At 48.3% G+C, this 12,090-nt stretch overlaps 1 long non-coding RNA gene across 1 annotated transcript; it reads left to right on the top strand.

Moving 5' to 3' along the window:
* The first annotated feature begins 994 nt into the window (after positions 1-994).
* LOC130204240 (uncharacterized) lies at positions 995-1,718 on the top strand. Its single transcript, XR_008833598.1, has 3 exons — positions 995-1,256; positions 1,392-1,526; positions 1,662-1,718. It is a non-coding gene; the product is annotated as an uncharacterized LOC130204240 (long non-coding RNA).
* The last annotated feature ends 10,372 nt before the right edge of the window (positions 1,719-12,090 follow it).

Here is a 12,090-nt window from a genome sequence, read left to right as displayed (position 1 = left end):
TCCCCGTCCCCTCGTCTCCTCGTCTCCGTCTCCTCTCGTCTCCCCGTCTCCTCGTCTCCTCATCTCCTCATCTCCACGTCTCCTCTTGTCTCCTCTCGTCTCCCCGTCTCCTTGTCTCCTCGTCTCCTCGTCTCCCCGTCTCCTCGTCTCCCTGTCTCCTCGTCTCCTCGTCTCCTCGTCTCCACGTCTCCTCTTGTCTCCTCGTCTCCTCTCGTCTCCCCGTCTCCTCGTCTTCTTCGTTTATTCAAGGTTTCTATGTTGAGCTACACACTTCCAACAGGACCAGGACCAGCAGTAGGACCAGGACACACACACACACAGGCACACACACACACACAAACACACACACACACACACCCACACACACACAAACACACAGGCACACAAACACACAGACACACACACACAGGCACACACACACACACCCATACACACACACAAACACACAAACACACAGACACAGGCTCACACACACACCCATACACACACACATACACACACACAAACACACACACACCCCTACACACAGACACTCACACACACACAAACACACACACACAGGCTCACACACACTCTATACACACACACAAACACACACAGGCACACACACACCCATACACACACACATACACACACACAAACACACACACACACACCCCTACACACACACATACAGGCACACACACACACAAACACACAGACACACAGACACACACACACATGCACACACACACACACACACATACACACACACAAACACACAGGCACACAAACACACACACAGGCACACACACACACCCATACACACACACACACACACACTCCTCAGTGACCCAGAGCTCTGATTTTTTGAGAACACAGAGTATATGTGATACTCCACTGACTTTCTCCAGCTGCTCCTGAACGCATCATCTCACTCTTCCGGTAAGCTCTGGTTGCCAGCTCAACAGCGAGCATGACTTCTTCTTCTCTCCCTCCCGCTCCTCTTGCTCAGTGTGTCTCATGTCTAGGAGTCCTCTATCAGGACTAAGGTCTAACAAGACCAGCACAGAGATGAGTCCTCTATCAGCACTAAGGTCTAACAAGACCAGTACAGAGATGAGTCCTCTATCAGCACTAAGGTCTAACAAGACCAGTACAGAGATGAGTCCTCTATCAGGACTAAGGTCTAACAAGACCAGCACAGAGATGAGTCCTCTATCAGCACTAAGGTCTAACAAGACCAGTACAGAGATGAGTCCTCTATCAGGACTAAGGTCTAACAAGACCAGGACAGAGAGGAGTCCTCTATCAGGACTAAGGTCTAACTAGACCAGTACAGAGAGGAGTCCTCTATCAGCACTAAGGTCTAACTAGACCAGTACAGAGATGAGTCCTCTATCAGCACTAAGGTCTAACTAGACCAGTACAGAGATGAGTCCTCTATCAGGACTAAGGTCTAACAAGACCAGGACAGAGATGAGTCCTCTATCAGCACTAAGGTCTAACAAGACCAGTACAGAGATGAGTCCTCTATCAGCACTAAGGTCTAACTAGACCAGGACAGAGAGGAGTCCTCTATCAGCACTAAGGTCTAACTAGACCAGGACAGAGAGGAGTCCTCTATCAGCACTAAGGTCTAACTAGACCAGGACAGAGAGGAGTCCTCTATCAGGACTAAGGTCTAACAAGACCAGTACAGAGATGAGTCCTCTATCAGGACTAAGGTCTAACAAGACCAGTACAGAGAGGAGTCCTCTATCAGCACTAAGGTCTAACTAGACCAGGACAGAGAGGAGTCCTCTATCAGCACTAAGGTCTAACTAGACCAGTACAGAGAGGAGTCCTCTATCAGCACTAAGGTCTAACTAGACCAGTACAGAGAGGAGTCCTCTATCAGCACTAAGGTCTAACTAGACCAGGACAGAGAGGAGTCCTCTATCAGGACTAAGGTCTAACTAGACCAGTACAGAGATGAGTCCTCTATCAGCACTAAGGTCTACCAAGACCAGTACAGAGAGGAGTCCTCTATCAGGACTAAGGTCTAACAAGACCAGTCCAGAGATGAGTCCTCTATCAGGACTAAGGTCTAACTAGACCAGTACAGAGAGGAGTCCTCTATCAGCACTAAGGTCTAACTAGACCAGTACAGAGAGGAGTCCTCTATCAGCACTAAGGTCTAACTAGACCAGTACAGAGAGGAGTCCTCTATCAGCACTAAGGTCTAACAAGACCAGTACAGAGAAGAGTCCTCTATCAGCACTAAGGTCTAACTAGACCAGGACAGAGAGGAGTCCTCTATCAGCACTAAGGTCTAACTAGACCAGGACAGAGAGGAGTCCTCTATCAGCACTAAGGTCTAACTAGACCAGTACAGAGAGGAGTCCTCTATCAGCACTAAGGTCTAACTAGACCAGGACAGAGAGGAGTCCTCTATCAGCACTAAGGTCTAACTAGACCAGTACAGAGAGGAGTCCTCTATCAGCACTAAGGTCTAACTAGACCAGGACAGAGAGGAGTCCTCTATCAGGACTAAGGTCTAACTAGACCAGTACAGAGATGAGTCCTCTATCAGCACTAAGGTCTACCAAGACCAGTACAGAGAGGAGTCCTCTATCAGGACTAAGGTCTAACAAGACCAGTCCAGAGATGAGTCCTCTATCAGGACTAAGGTCTAACAAGACCAGTACAGATGAGTCCTCTATCAGCACTAAGGTCTAACAAGCCCAGTACAGAGAGAGTCCTCTATCAGCACTAAGGTCTAACAAGACCAGTACAGAGAGGAGTCCTCTATCAGCACTAAGGTCTAACAAGACCAGTACAGAGAGGAGTCCTCTATCAGCACTAAGGTCTAACAAGACCAGTACAGAGAGAAGTCCTCTATCAGCACTAAGGTCTAACAAGACCAGTACAGAGAGGAGTCCTCTATCAGCACTAAGGTCTAACAAGACCAGTACAGAGAGAAGTCCTCTACCAGCACTAAGGTCTAACTAGACCAGTCCAGAGAGGAGTCCTCTATCAGCACTAAGGTCTAACTAGACCAGTACAGAGAGGAGTCCTCTATCAGCACTAAGGTCTAACAAGACCAGTACAGAGAGGAGTCCTCTATCAGCACTAAGGTCTAACAAGACCAGTACAGAGAGAGTCCTCTATCAGCACTAAGGTCTAACAAGACCAGTACAGAGAGGAGTCCTCTATCAGCACTAAGGTCTAACAAGACCAGTACAGAGAGGAGTCCTCTATCAGCACTAAGGTCTAACAAGACCAGTACAGAGAGGAGTCCTCTATCAGGACTAAGGTCTAACAAGACCAGTACAGAGATGAGTCCTCTATCAGCACTAAGGTCTAACAAGACCAGTACAGAGAGGTCCTCTATCAGGACCAAGGTCTAACAAGACCAGTACAGAGTAGAGTCCTCTATCAGCACTAAGGTCTAACAAGACCAGTACAGAGAGGAGTCCTCTATCAGCACTAAGGTCTAACAAGACCAGGACAGAGAGGAGTCCTCTATCAGGACTAAGGTCTAACTAGACCAGTACAGAGAGGAGTCCTCTATCAGGACTCAGTTCTAACTAGACCAGGACAGAGAGTCCTCTATCAGCACTAAGGTCTAACTAGACCAGGACAGAGAGAGTCCTCTATCAGCACTAAGGTCTAACAAGACCAGTACAGAGAGAGTCCTCTATCAGCACCAAGGTCTAACAAGACCAGTACAGAGAGAGTCCTCTATCAGCACTAAGGTCTAACTAGACCAGGACAGAGAGAGTCCTCTATCAGCACTAAGGTCTAACTAGACCAGTACAGAGGAGTCCTCTATCAGGACTAAGGTCTAACTAGACAAGTACAGAGAGGAGTCCTCTATCAGCACTAAGGTCTAACAAGACCAGGACAGAGGAGTCCTCTATCAGGACTAAAGTCTAACAAGACCAGTACAGAGATGAGTCCTCTATCAGGACTAAGGTCTAACAAGACCAGTACAGAGAGAGTCCTCTATCAGCACTAAGGTCTAACTAGACCAGTACAGAGGAGTCCTCTATCAGGACTAAGGTCTAACTAGACCAGGACAGAGAGGTCCTCTATCAGCACTAAGGTCTAACAAGACCAGTACAGAGTTAGTCCTCTATCAGCACTAAGGTCTAACTAGACCAGTACAGAGAGGAGTCCTCTATCAGGACTAAGGTCTAACAAGACCAGGACAGAGAGGAGTCCTCTATCAGCACTAAGGTCTAACAAGACCAGTACAGAGAGGAGTGCTCTATCAGCACGAAGGTCTAACAAGACCAGTACAGAGAGGAGTCCTCTATCAGCACTAAGGTCTAACTAGACCAGTACAGAGAGGAGTCCTCTATCAGCACTAAGGTCTAACTAGACCAGTACAGAGAGAGTCCTCTATCAGCACTAAGGTCTAACTAGACCAGTACAGAGAGTCCTCTATCAGCACTAAGGTCTAACTAGACCAGTACAGAGAGAGTCCTCTATCAGCACTAAGGTCTAACAAGACCAGTACAGACGAGTCCTCTATCAGGACTAAGGTCTAACAAGACCAGTACAGACGAGTCCTCTATCAGCACTAAGGTCTAACAAGACCAGTACAGAGAGGAGTCCTCTATCAGCACTAAGGTCTAACAAGACCAGGACAGAGAGGAGTCCTCTATCAGCACTAAGGTCTAACTAGACCAGTACAGAGAGGAGTCCTCTATCAGCACTAAGGTCTAACAAGACCAGTACAGAGAGGAGTCCTCTATCAGGACTAAGGTCTAACAAGACCAGTACAGAGATGAGTCCTCTATCAGCACTAAGGTCTAACAAGACCAGTACAGAGGAGTCCTCTATCAGCACTAAGGTCTAACAAGACCAGTACAGAGAGGAGTCCTCTATCAGGACTAAGGTCTAACAAGACCAGGACAGAGAGGAGTCCTCTATCAGGACTAAGGTCTAACAAGACCAGTACAGAGAGGAGTCCTCTATCAGCACTAAGGTCTAACAAGACCAGTACAGAGGAGTCCTCTATCAGCACTAAGGTCTAACTAGACCAGTACAGAGAGGAGTCCTCTATCAGCACTAAGGTCTAACTAGACCAGTACAGAGAGGAGTCCTCTATCAGCACTAAGGTCTAACTAGACCAGTACAGAGAGTCCTCTATCAGCACTAAGGTCTAACAAGACCAGTCCAGAGAGGAGTCCTCTATCAGGACTAAGGTCTAACAAGACCAGTACAGAGAGGAGTCCTCTATCAGCACTAAGGTCTAACTAGACCAGTACAGAGATGAGTCCTCTATCAGGACTAAGGTCTAACAAGACCAGTACAGAGAGGAGTCCTCTATCAGGACTAAGGTCTAACTAGACCAGTACAGAGAGGAGTCCTCTATCAGCACTAAGGTCTAACAAGACCAGTACAGAGAGGAGTCCTCTATCAGCACTAAGGTCTAACAAGACCAGTACAGAGATGAGTCCTCTATCAGGACTAAGGTCTAACAAGACCAGTACAGAGATGAGTCCTCTATCAGGACTAAGGTCTAACAAGACCAGTACAGAGATGAGTCCTCTATCAGGACTAAGGTCTAACAAGACCAGTACAGAGAGGAGTCCTCTATCAGGACTAAGGTCTAACAAGACCAGTACAGAGATGAGTCCTCTATCAGCACTAAGGTCTAACTAGACCAGTACAGAGAGGAGTCCTCTATCAGCACTAAGGTCTAACTAGACCAGTACAGAGAGGAGTCCTCTATCAGCACTAAGGTCTAACTAGACCAGTACAGAGAGGAGTCCTCTATCAGCACTAAGGTCTAACTAGACCAGTACAGAGAGGAGTCCTCTATCAGCACTAAGGTCAAAAATTCAAAATGGCTGCCGAGGGTAGGTGTGCTTTGTCAGGCTCCACAGCTATCCTTTTATTCAATATTTTAACACAGTTTTTATTTGTTTTAACTGATAATTTTCAACACAAAAGCTTTAAACCAAGGAACTACTTCGCAAAGACAACAACCCCCAAAAGGTACGGAGAAAATGGACATGTTTATGTCGCATTGCTTTGCCTTGGTTGCTGTGGTTGCTGATTGCTCCACCTGTTCAAGGTCTTTGTTTGGCTAGAAATCAAACAAATTCTCTTGGACACTTGCACCTTTGAATAGTCTTACTTTGGACATGGACATTAATATACTTTGGACATGGGCATCAATCTTAACATTACAGCGGGCAAAAATACTTAGAAATATTCTAAGATAAATCACCATCAAGAGAAGCAAATGGTATGTCCCAAAACCTTGCTACTCTTGTTGCTCTTAAGTGGGGACATACAGCTGAACCCTGGTCCATCAGTGAACCTTAATATAGATCAAAATGATGCTCTGTCTTGGCATGTTTTTACTAGAAGGGTTGAACCAGCAGATGATCTCCCCTTGGGACTGCTGGCTGCTGAGATGCAACCAAGCAGTAGTGGTTTAACTTTTCAGCCACTGGATGAGATAAGCCAAGTGTCTGCCTCCACCAGGCCAGGCCCCAGTAGCAACAGGCTTAATATCGCCAATGTGAACATCAGACCAGGCCCAGGCCCCAGTTATAACAACCTAGCTGTTACTAGACCACCTATCATCTGGCCGGGCACTTGCTCTAGTAGCAACTGGTCTGTTACCACCAACCTAGCTACTTTAGGGCCTGAACCAAGCTCCAGTCACAGTAGTGGGCAAGATACCATCAGGCTAGGCCTCTCATCTATCATCAAGCCGGGCTCAGGCCCTAGCGGCAGCAGCAGCAGCCCACCCACCATCAAGCCGGGCCTAGGCCCCAGCGGCAGCAGCAGCAGCCCATCCACCACCAGGCCGGGCTCAGGCCCCAGTGGCAGCAGCAGCAGCCCATCCACCATCAAGCCGGGCCTAGGCCCCAGCGGCAGCAGCAGCAGCAGCCCATCCACCATCAGGCCGGGCTCAGGCCCCAGTGGCAGCAGCAGCAGCCCATCCACCATCAAGCCGGGCTTAGGCCCCAGCGGCAGTGGCACCGACAGCAGTCCATCTACCACCGGGCTGGGCTCGGGCCCCAGTGGCAGCAGCGGCGGCCCATCCACCATCAAGCCGGGCTTAGGCCCCAGTGGCAGCGGCACCGATAGCAGTCCATCCACCATCAGGCCGGGCTCGGGCCCCAGCGGCGGCATCAGCAGCCCATCCACCACCAGGCTGGGCTCAGGCCCCAGTGGCAGCGGCAGCAGCCCATTCACCATCAAGCCGGGCTTAGGCCCCAGCGGCAGCGGCACCGACAGCAGTCCATCGACCACCAGGCCGGGCTCGGGCCCTAGCGGCAGCAGTGGCAGCAGCCATCCACCATCAGGCCGGGCTCAGGCCCCAGCGGCAGCGGCAGCAGCCCATCCACCATCAAGCCTGGCTTAGGCCCCAGCGGCAGCAGCAGCAGCCCATCCACCACCGGGCCGGGCTCAGGCCCCAGTGGCAGCAGTCGCAGCCCATCCACCATCAAGCCGGGCTTAGGCCCCAGTGGCAGTGGCACCGACAGCAGTCCATCTACCACCAGGCCGGGCTCAGGCCCTAGCAGCAGCAGCGGCTACAGCAGCCCATCCACCATCGAGCCGGGCTTGGGCCCCAGCGGCAGCGGCACCGACAGCAATTCATTTACCACCAGGCCGTGCTCAGGCCCTAGCAGCAGCTGCAGTGGCCCATCCACCATTAGGCCGGGCTCAGGCCCCAGCGGCGGCAGCAGCGGCCCATCCAACATCAGGCGGGCCTAGGCCCTAGTGGCAGGAGGCCCCAGCAACATCAGCAGCTGAGATCCACGCCAGGCTTGCACGTGAGAAAGCAGAGGCTGTTTCGTCTCTTACAAACTGTTAATCATGCTAAAATCCTGTGGGACCCGACTGTGAAACCTAGGGGTCTATGGGGGGCACCTCAACATCAGAAGCCTTACTGGTAAGAGCAGCCAAATATCTCATCTTCTGTCTGACTCAAACCTGGACTTCCTCTGTCTAACTGAGACTTGGTTGAAGGAAACAGCTCCAGGACATATTTACGATGCCAGATTATCAGTGTTTTAGACAAGATAGACCAGATGGAAGGGGTGGTGTGCTTCTTTATGTAAGAGACAACATCAGATGTGAGCGTGTGAACCTACAACGATAGCATGCTGGAATACGTTGGTGTTAAAATTATCCTGTCCCAACAAATGTCTTTTAATATCATAGGTATCTATAGACCCCATCTGCCACCGATGCTTTCTATGATCAATTTGAAGCCACCCTGAAAGAATGTAATCTGAATAAGGAACTAATCTTGATGGGTGACTTCAACAATTGGAGGACAAATCCAAGAGAAAAAGTTAAAAATGATTACTGATAAATTCCACCTGGAACAAATAGTCAACGGTCCGGCGAGAATAACAAAAGCTCTAGCATGAGATCGATCTGATGTTCTCCAACAAGACAGAAAGAATAATTAAACACTATAACTTAATTACCGGTCTGTCCGACCACAACCTTACCTTATGTGCAAGAAAACTGACCAAAAATAGGTTTAGCAATATTACAACAAAAGGAAGATCATTCAGTGTATTCCCAGAGCTAAACAGGACCAATTTGCTGAAATTACCACCCTAAATTGGGATGACTTGCTGTCCTCTGATGATCTGGCAGCTGGATGTGACATGTTCACTCACAGAATTAATTCTGTGAGGGAAAGATTACTGTAAGGTTAAAGACCAAAAGAAAAAGAAATAATTTACCCTGGTTAAATGGTCAAGTATGGAAGCTTATGAAATCTAGAGATGCTGCACTGAGGAAGGCTGTTAAGACCAGGAGAGACACTGACATCCTTCTATATAAAGGTCTTAGAAACAAAGTCACTCAGGAGCTGAGACAAGCTAAATCTAACTTTTATCTTGGTATACTGCATGAAGCGAAGGAACAGTAAACTAATTTGGAAGAATATAGATAATCTTACAAGGAGGGACTCAAAATTCTCAGGTGATCTTAAAGTCAAAATACATGGAGAGATAATTGAAGACCATCGCACGGTTGCCAATGTTTTTAATAACTTTTTTCTTGACTCTGTAAACGAGCTGACGAAAGGCTTCATGAAGCAGGACCTGGTCATCCGTCCAACTGACTACACAAAGCAGGCTTTCACATTGTTTGAAACAAGTATGAGGTCCAGGTGCATAAAATAATTAGCTCCATGAAAAACTCTAAAAGTAGAGATATGTTCCTATTCGATACTGCGTTCATCAAAGCACACAAAGATCTTCTAGCTGCCCCTATTGCACATTTGATCAATCTGTCTCTTAAACACTGTACTTTCCCTGATGTTTGGAAATGTGCTATTGTGACGCCTATCCATAAGTCTGGAGACCGCTTTGATGCCTGTAACTATAGACCGATAAGTATACTGCCTATACTCTCTAAGGTTGCTGAAAAAGTGGTCGCTGACCACTTTTATGAACTCAGGTGAGTTTGGGCTGCATCGGATGCAGTTCGGTTTCAGAGCGAATCATTCTACTGAAACTGCAACTTTGCTTTTTGTAGAACATATCAAATCCAGGCTTGATAAGGAAGCTATAGCTGGTGCTGTGTTTCTAGATCTGAGCAAAGCTTTACACAGTGAACCATGCTGTTATGCTGTCAAAATTGTCTCATTTAATTTTTCAAACACAGCACTGGCATGGATGTCTTCATACTTATCTAATAGGAGGCAATGTGTTAAAGTGGGTGTTACTCTGTCTAGTGTCATGAACTGTACAATGGGTGTCCCACAAGGGTCCGTGTTGGGGCCGCTATTATTTAGCATGTATATAAGCGATCTCCCACAGCACTGTCCTCAAGACATCCATCATCAGATGTATGCTGATGACACTGTTGTGTGGACTTATGCAGCAACAGCCGCTAGCAGCTGTTAAGTTAACAGCTGCATTGGAGACTATCACAAAATGGCTAGAAGAGTCAGGCCTAAGTCTCAATGTATCTAAGACAAAAGCTATGTTCTTCCACAAGAAACACAGGAAGATGGCTCCAACAGCGGACATCTTGATCAAAGGTGTCAAGGTTGACGTAGTCTCCGACTTTAAATATCTTGGTGTGGTATTAGACCCCAATTTAAACTTTAAGAGCCATGTAAAAAAAATGGTTAAAACATTAAAATACAACATAGTTAATTTCAGACACATCAGAAACTGTCTCTCCTTAGAAGCAGCTAAGATATTTATGCACGCTATGATTCTCTCCCACATGACATACTGTATCACATGCTGGGGACAAGCTAGTGAATCAGATGTAAGACCTCTTGCTTCCTTGTATAAACAAACCCTGAAAACTTTAGACAAAAAGCCTATGCGTTTCCACCACTGTAAGATACTAGAAACACAGGCTACTGAGCTTGAACACCTTAGACAACTAGCAGACTCATGTATGGTCTATAAAATCATTAATGGGTTGGCACCTCCACCACTGTGTGACTTTGTACATATTCGTCCTACAAATTCCATCAGAGCTACAAGAACAGTGTCAGTACTTGATTGCGTTAAACCGTTCCGCTACACTGTGTTTGGACAGTCATCTTTTTCTGTAAAAGCAATAACTCAGTGGAACAGTCTGCCAGAAAAGATGAGGAGGTGCAGTTCAACTGTCACTTTCAAAGCTCACCTGAAAGGACAGTTGCTAGCGAGTCAATCATGTTCCCATTTTCAGTAGGGTACCCTTAATGGGGGGGCGGCATGACGATAATCAACCTCTGGGGCCTCTGGCCCCTGTGTAAACAGGCTCATTGACCGTAGGGGTTTTTTATTTCTATTTTATTTTTAATGTTATCGTACGTATTTCATTGTATTGTTCTACATTGTATGTTTTATTTGTATTGTTTTATATTGTATGTACAAGGGACTGGAGGTGTAAAATAGCAAAAGCTATAACCTAGTGCAATGCATCTTTTCTCTTCGGAGACTAATGTTTTTTTGTACGTTGTCCCTGAAATAAACTTCTAAATAAAATAAAATAAATGATAACGATACATGCAACAAGTGTAGTTCATGTGCAGGTTGGAGGCAGGTCTCAGTGGGTTAGATGCACGGCTCCGCGCCATCGAAGCTCAGACAGCTATGCTAGTTAGCCCGCCCTCTCCCGTAGCCGGCGCGGAGCTACAGTCAGCTGATAGCTGTTCCCCGGCGGTAACCGTGCAGCCGGGTGGTTGGGTAACTGTTCCAGGAGTAGTAAGTCTACACAGAAGCCCGCTGTGCACCAACCACTTCACGTTTCCAACCAGTTTTCCCTGCTCAGCGACACACTGAGGAACACACCCTGGTTATCGGGAGCTCGATAGTCAGGAACGTGAAAATAGCTGACCGCGGACCAGAGTCGTGTGCCTCCGGGGCCAGGCGGGCGGCGTGGAGTCTTGTTTGAAGCTGCTGGCTAAGGACAAGCGGAGATACAGTCAGATTGTAATACACGCCGGTGGTAATGACGCCCGAGCCCGTCGGTCGGAGGTCACTAAAGGTCATCCCTCTCATCCTGTGTGACTCCCCCGTCGACGCTGTGGAGTCCTACCGCTTCCTGGGCTCCATCATCTCCCAGGACCTCAAGTGGGAGCTGAACATCGGCTCCATCTCCAAGAAGGCCCAGCAGAGGATGTTCTTCCTGAGGCAGCTGAGGAAATTCAACCTGCCAGGGAAGATGATGGTACAGTTCTACACGGCCATCGTTGAGTCCATCATCTGCTCCTCCATCACCGTCTGGCACCCTGCAGCCACAGCCAAAGACAAGCGCAGGCTGCAGAGCATCATCCGCTCGGCCGAGAGGGTTATCGGTTGCAATCTGCCTTCCCTCCAGGTCCTGTTCACTTCCAGGTCACTGAAGCGGGCCAGAAAGATTGTCGCCGACGCCTCCCACCTGGACACTCCTGTTCGAGTCCCTCCCTCGGGAGGAGGCAGCGTTCCGTCATGACCCCGACCTCCCGCCTCACCAATAGCTTTTTCCCGGCGGTCGGGCTCATCAATGGACCCGGGACTGACTGACTGTCACCCCCAGGACTACCACCTCTTCCACCTTCCTCTCTCCTCCTTCTTCCCGCTCCTTCCTCTTCCTCCTCCTCCCTCTTCCTCCCACTCCCCCTCCCTCCTTGCGTTGATTGTT

The sequence above is a fragment of the Pseudoliparis swirei genome, chromosome 14 (assembly GCF_029220125.1).
Source record: "Pseudoliparis swirei isolate HS2019 ecotype Mariana Trench chromosome 14, NWPU_hadal_v1, whole genome shotgun sequence".
Taxonomy (NCBI): domain Eukaryota; kingdom Metazoa; phylum Chordata; class Actinopteri; order Perciformes; family Liparidae; genus Pseudoliparis; species Pseudoliparis swirei.
The sequence above is the reverse complement of the archived record's forward strand: the minus strand, read 5'-3'. Positions and strand labels throughout refer to the sequence as shown.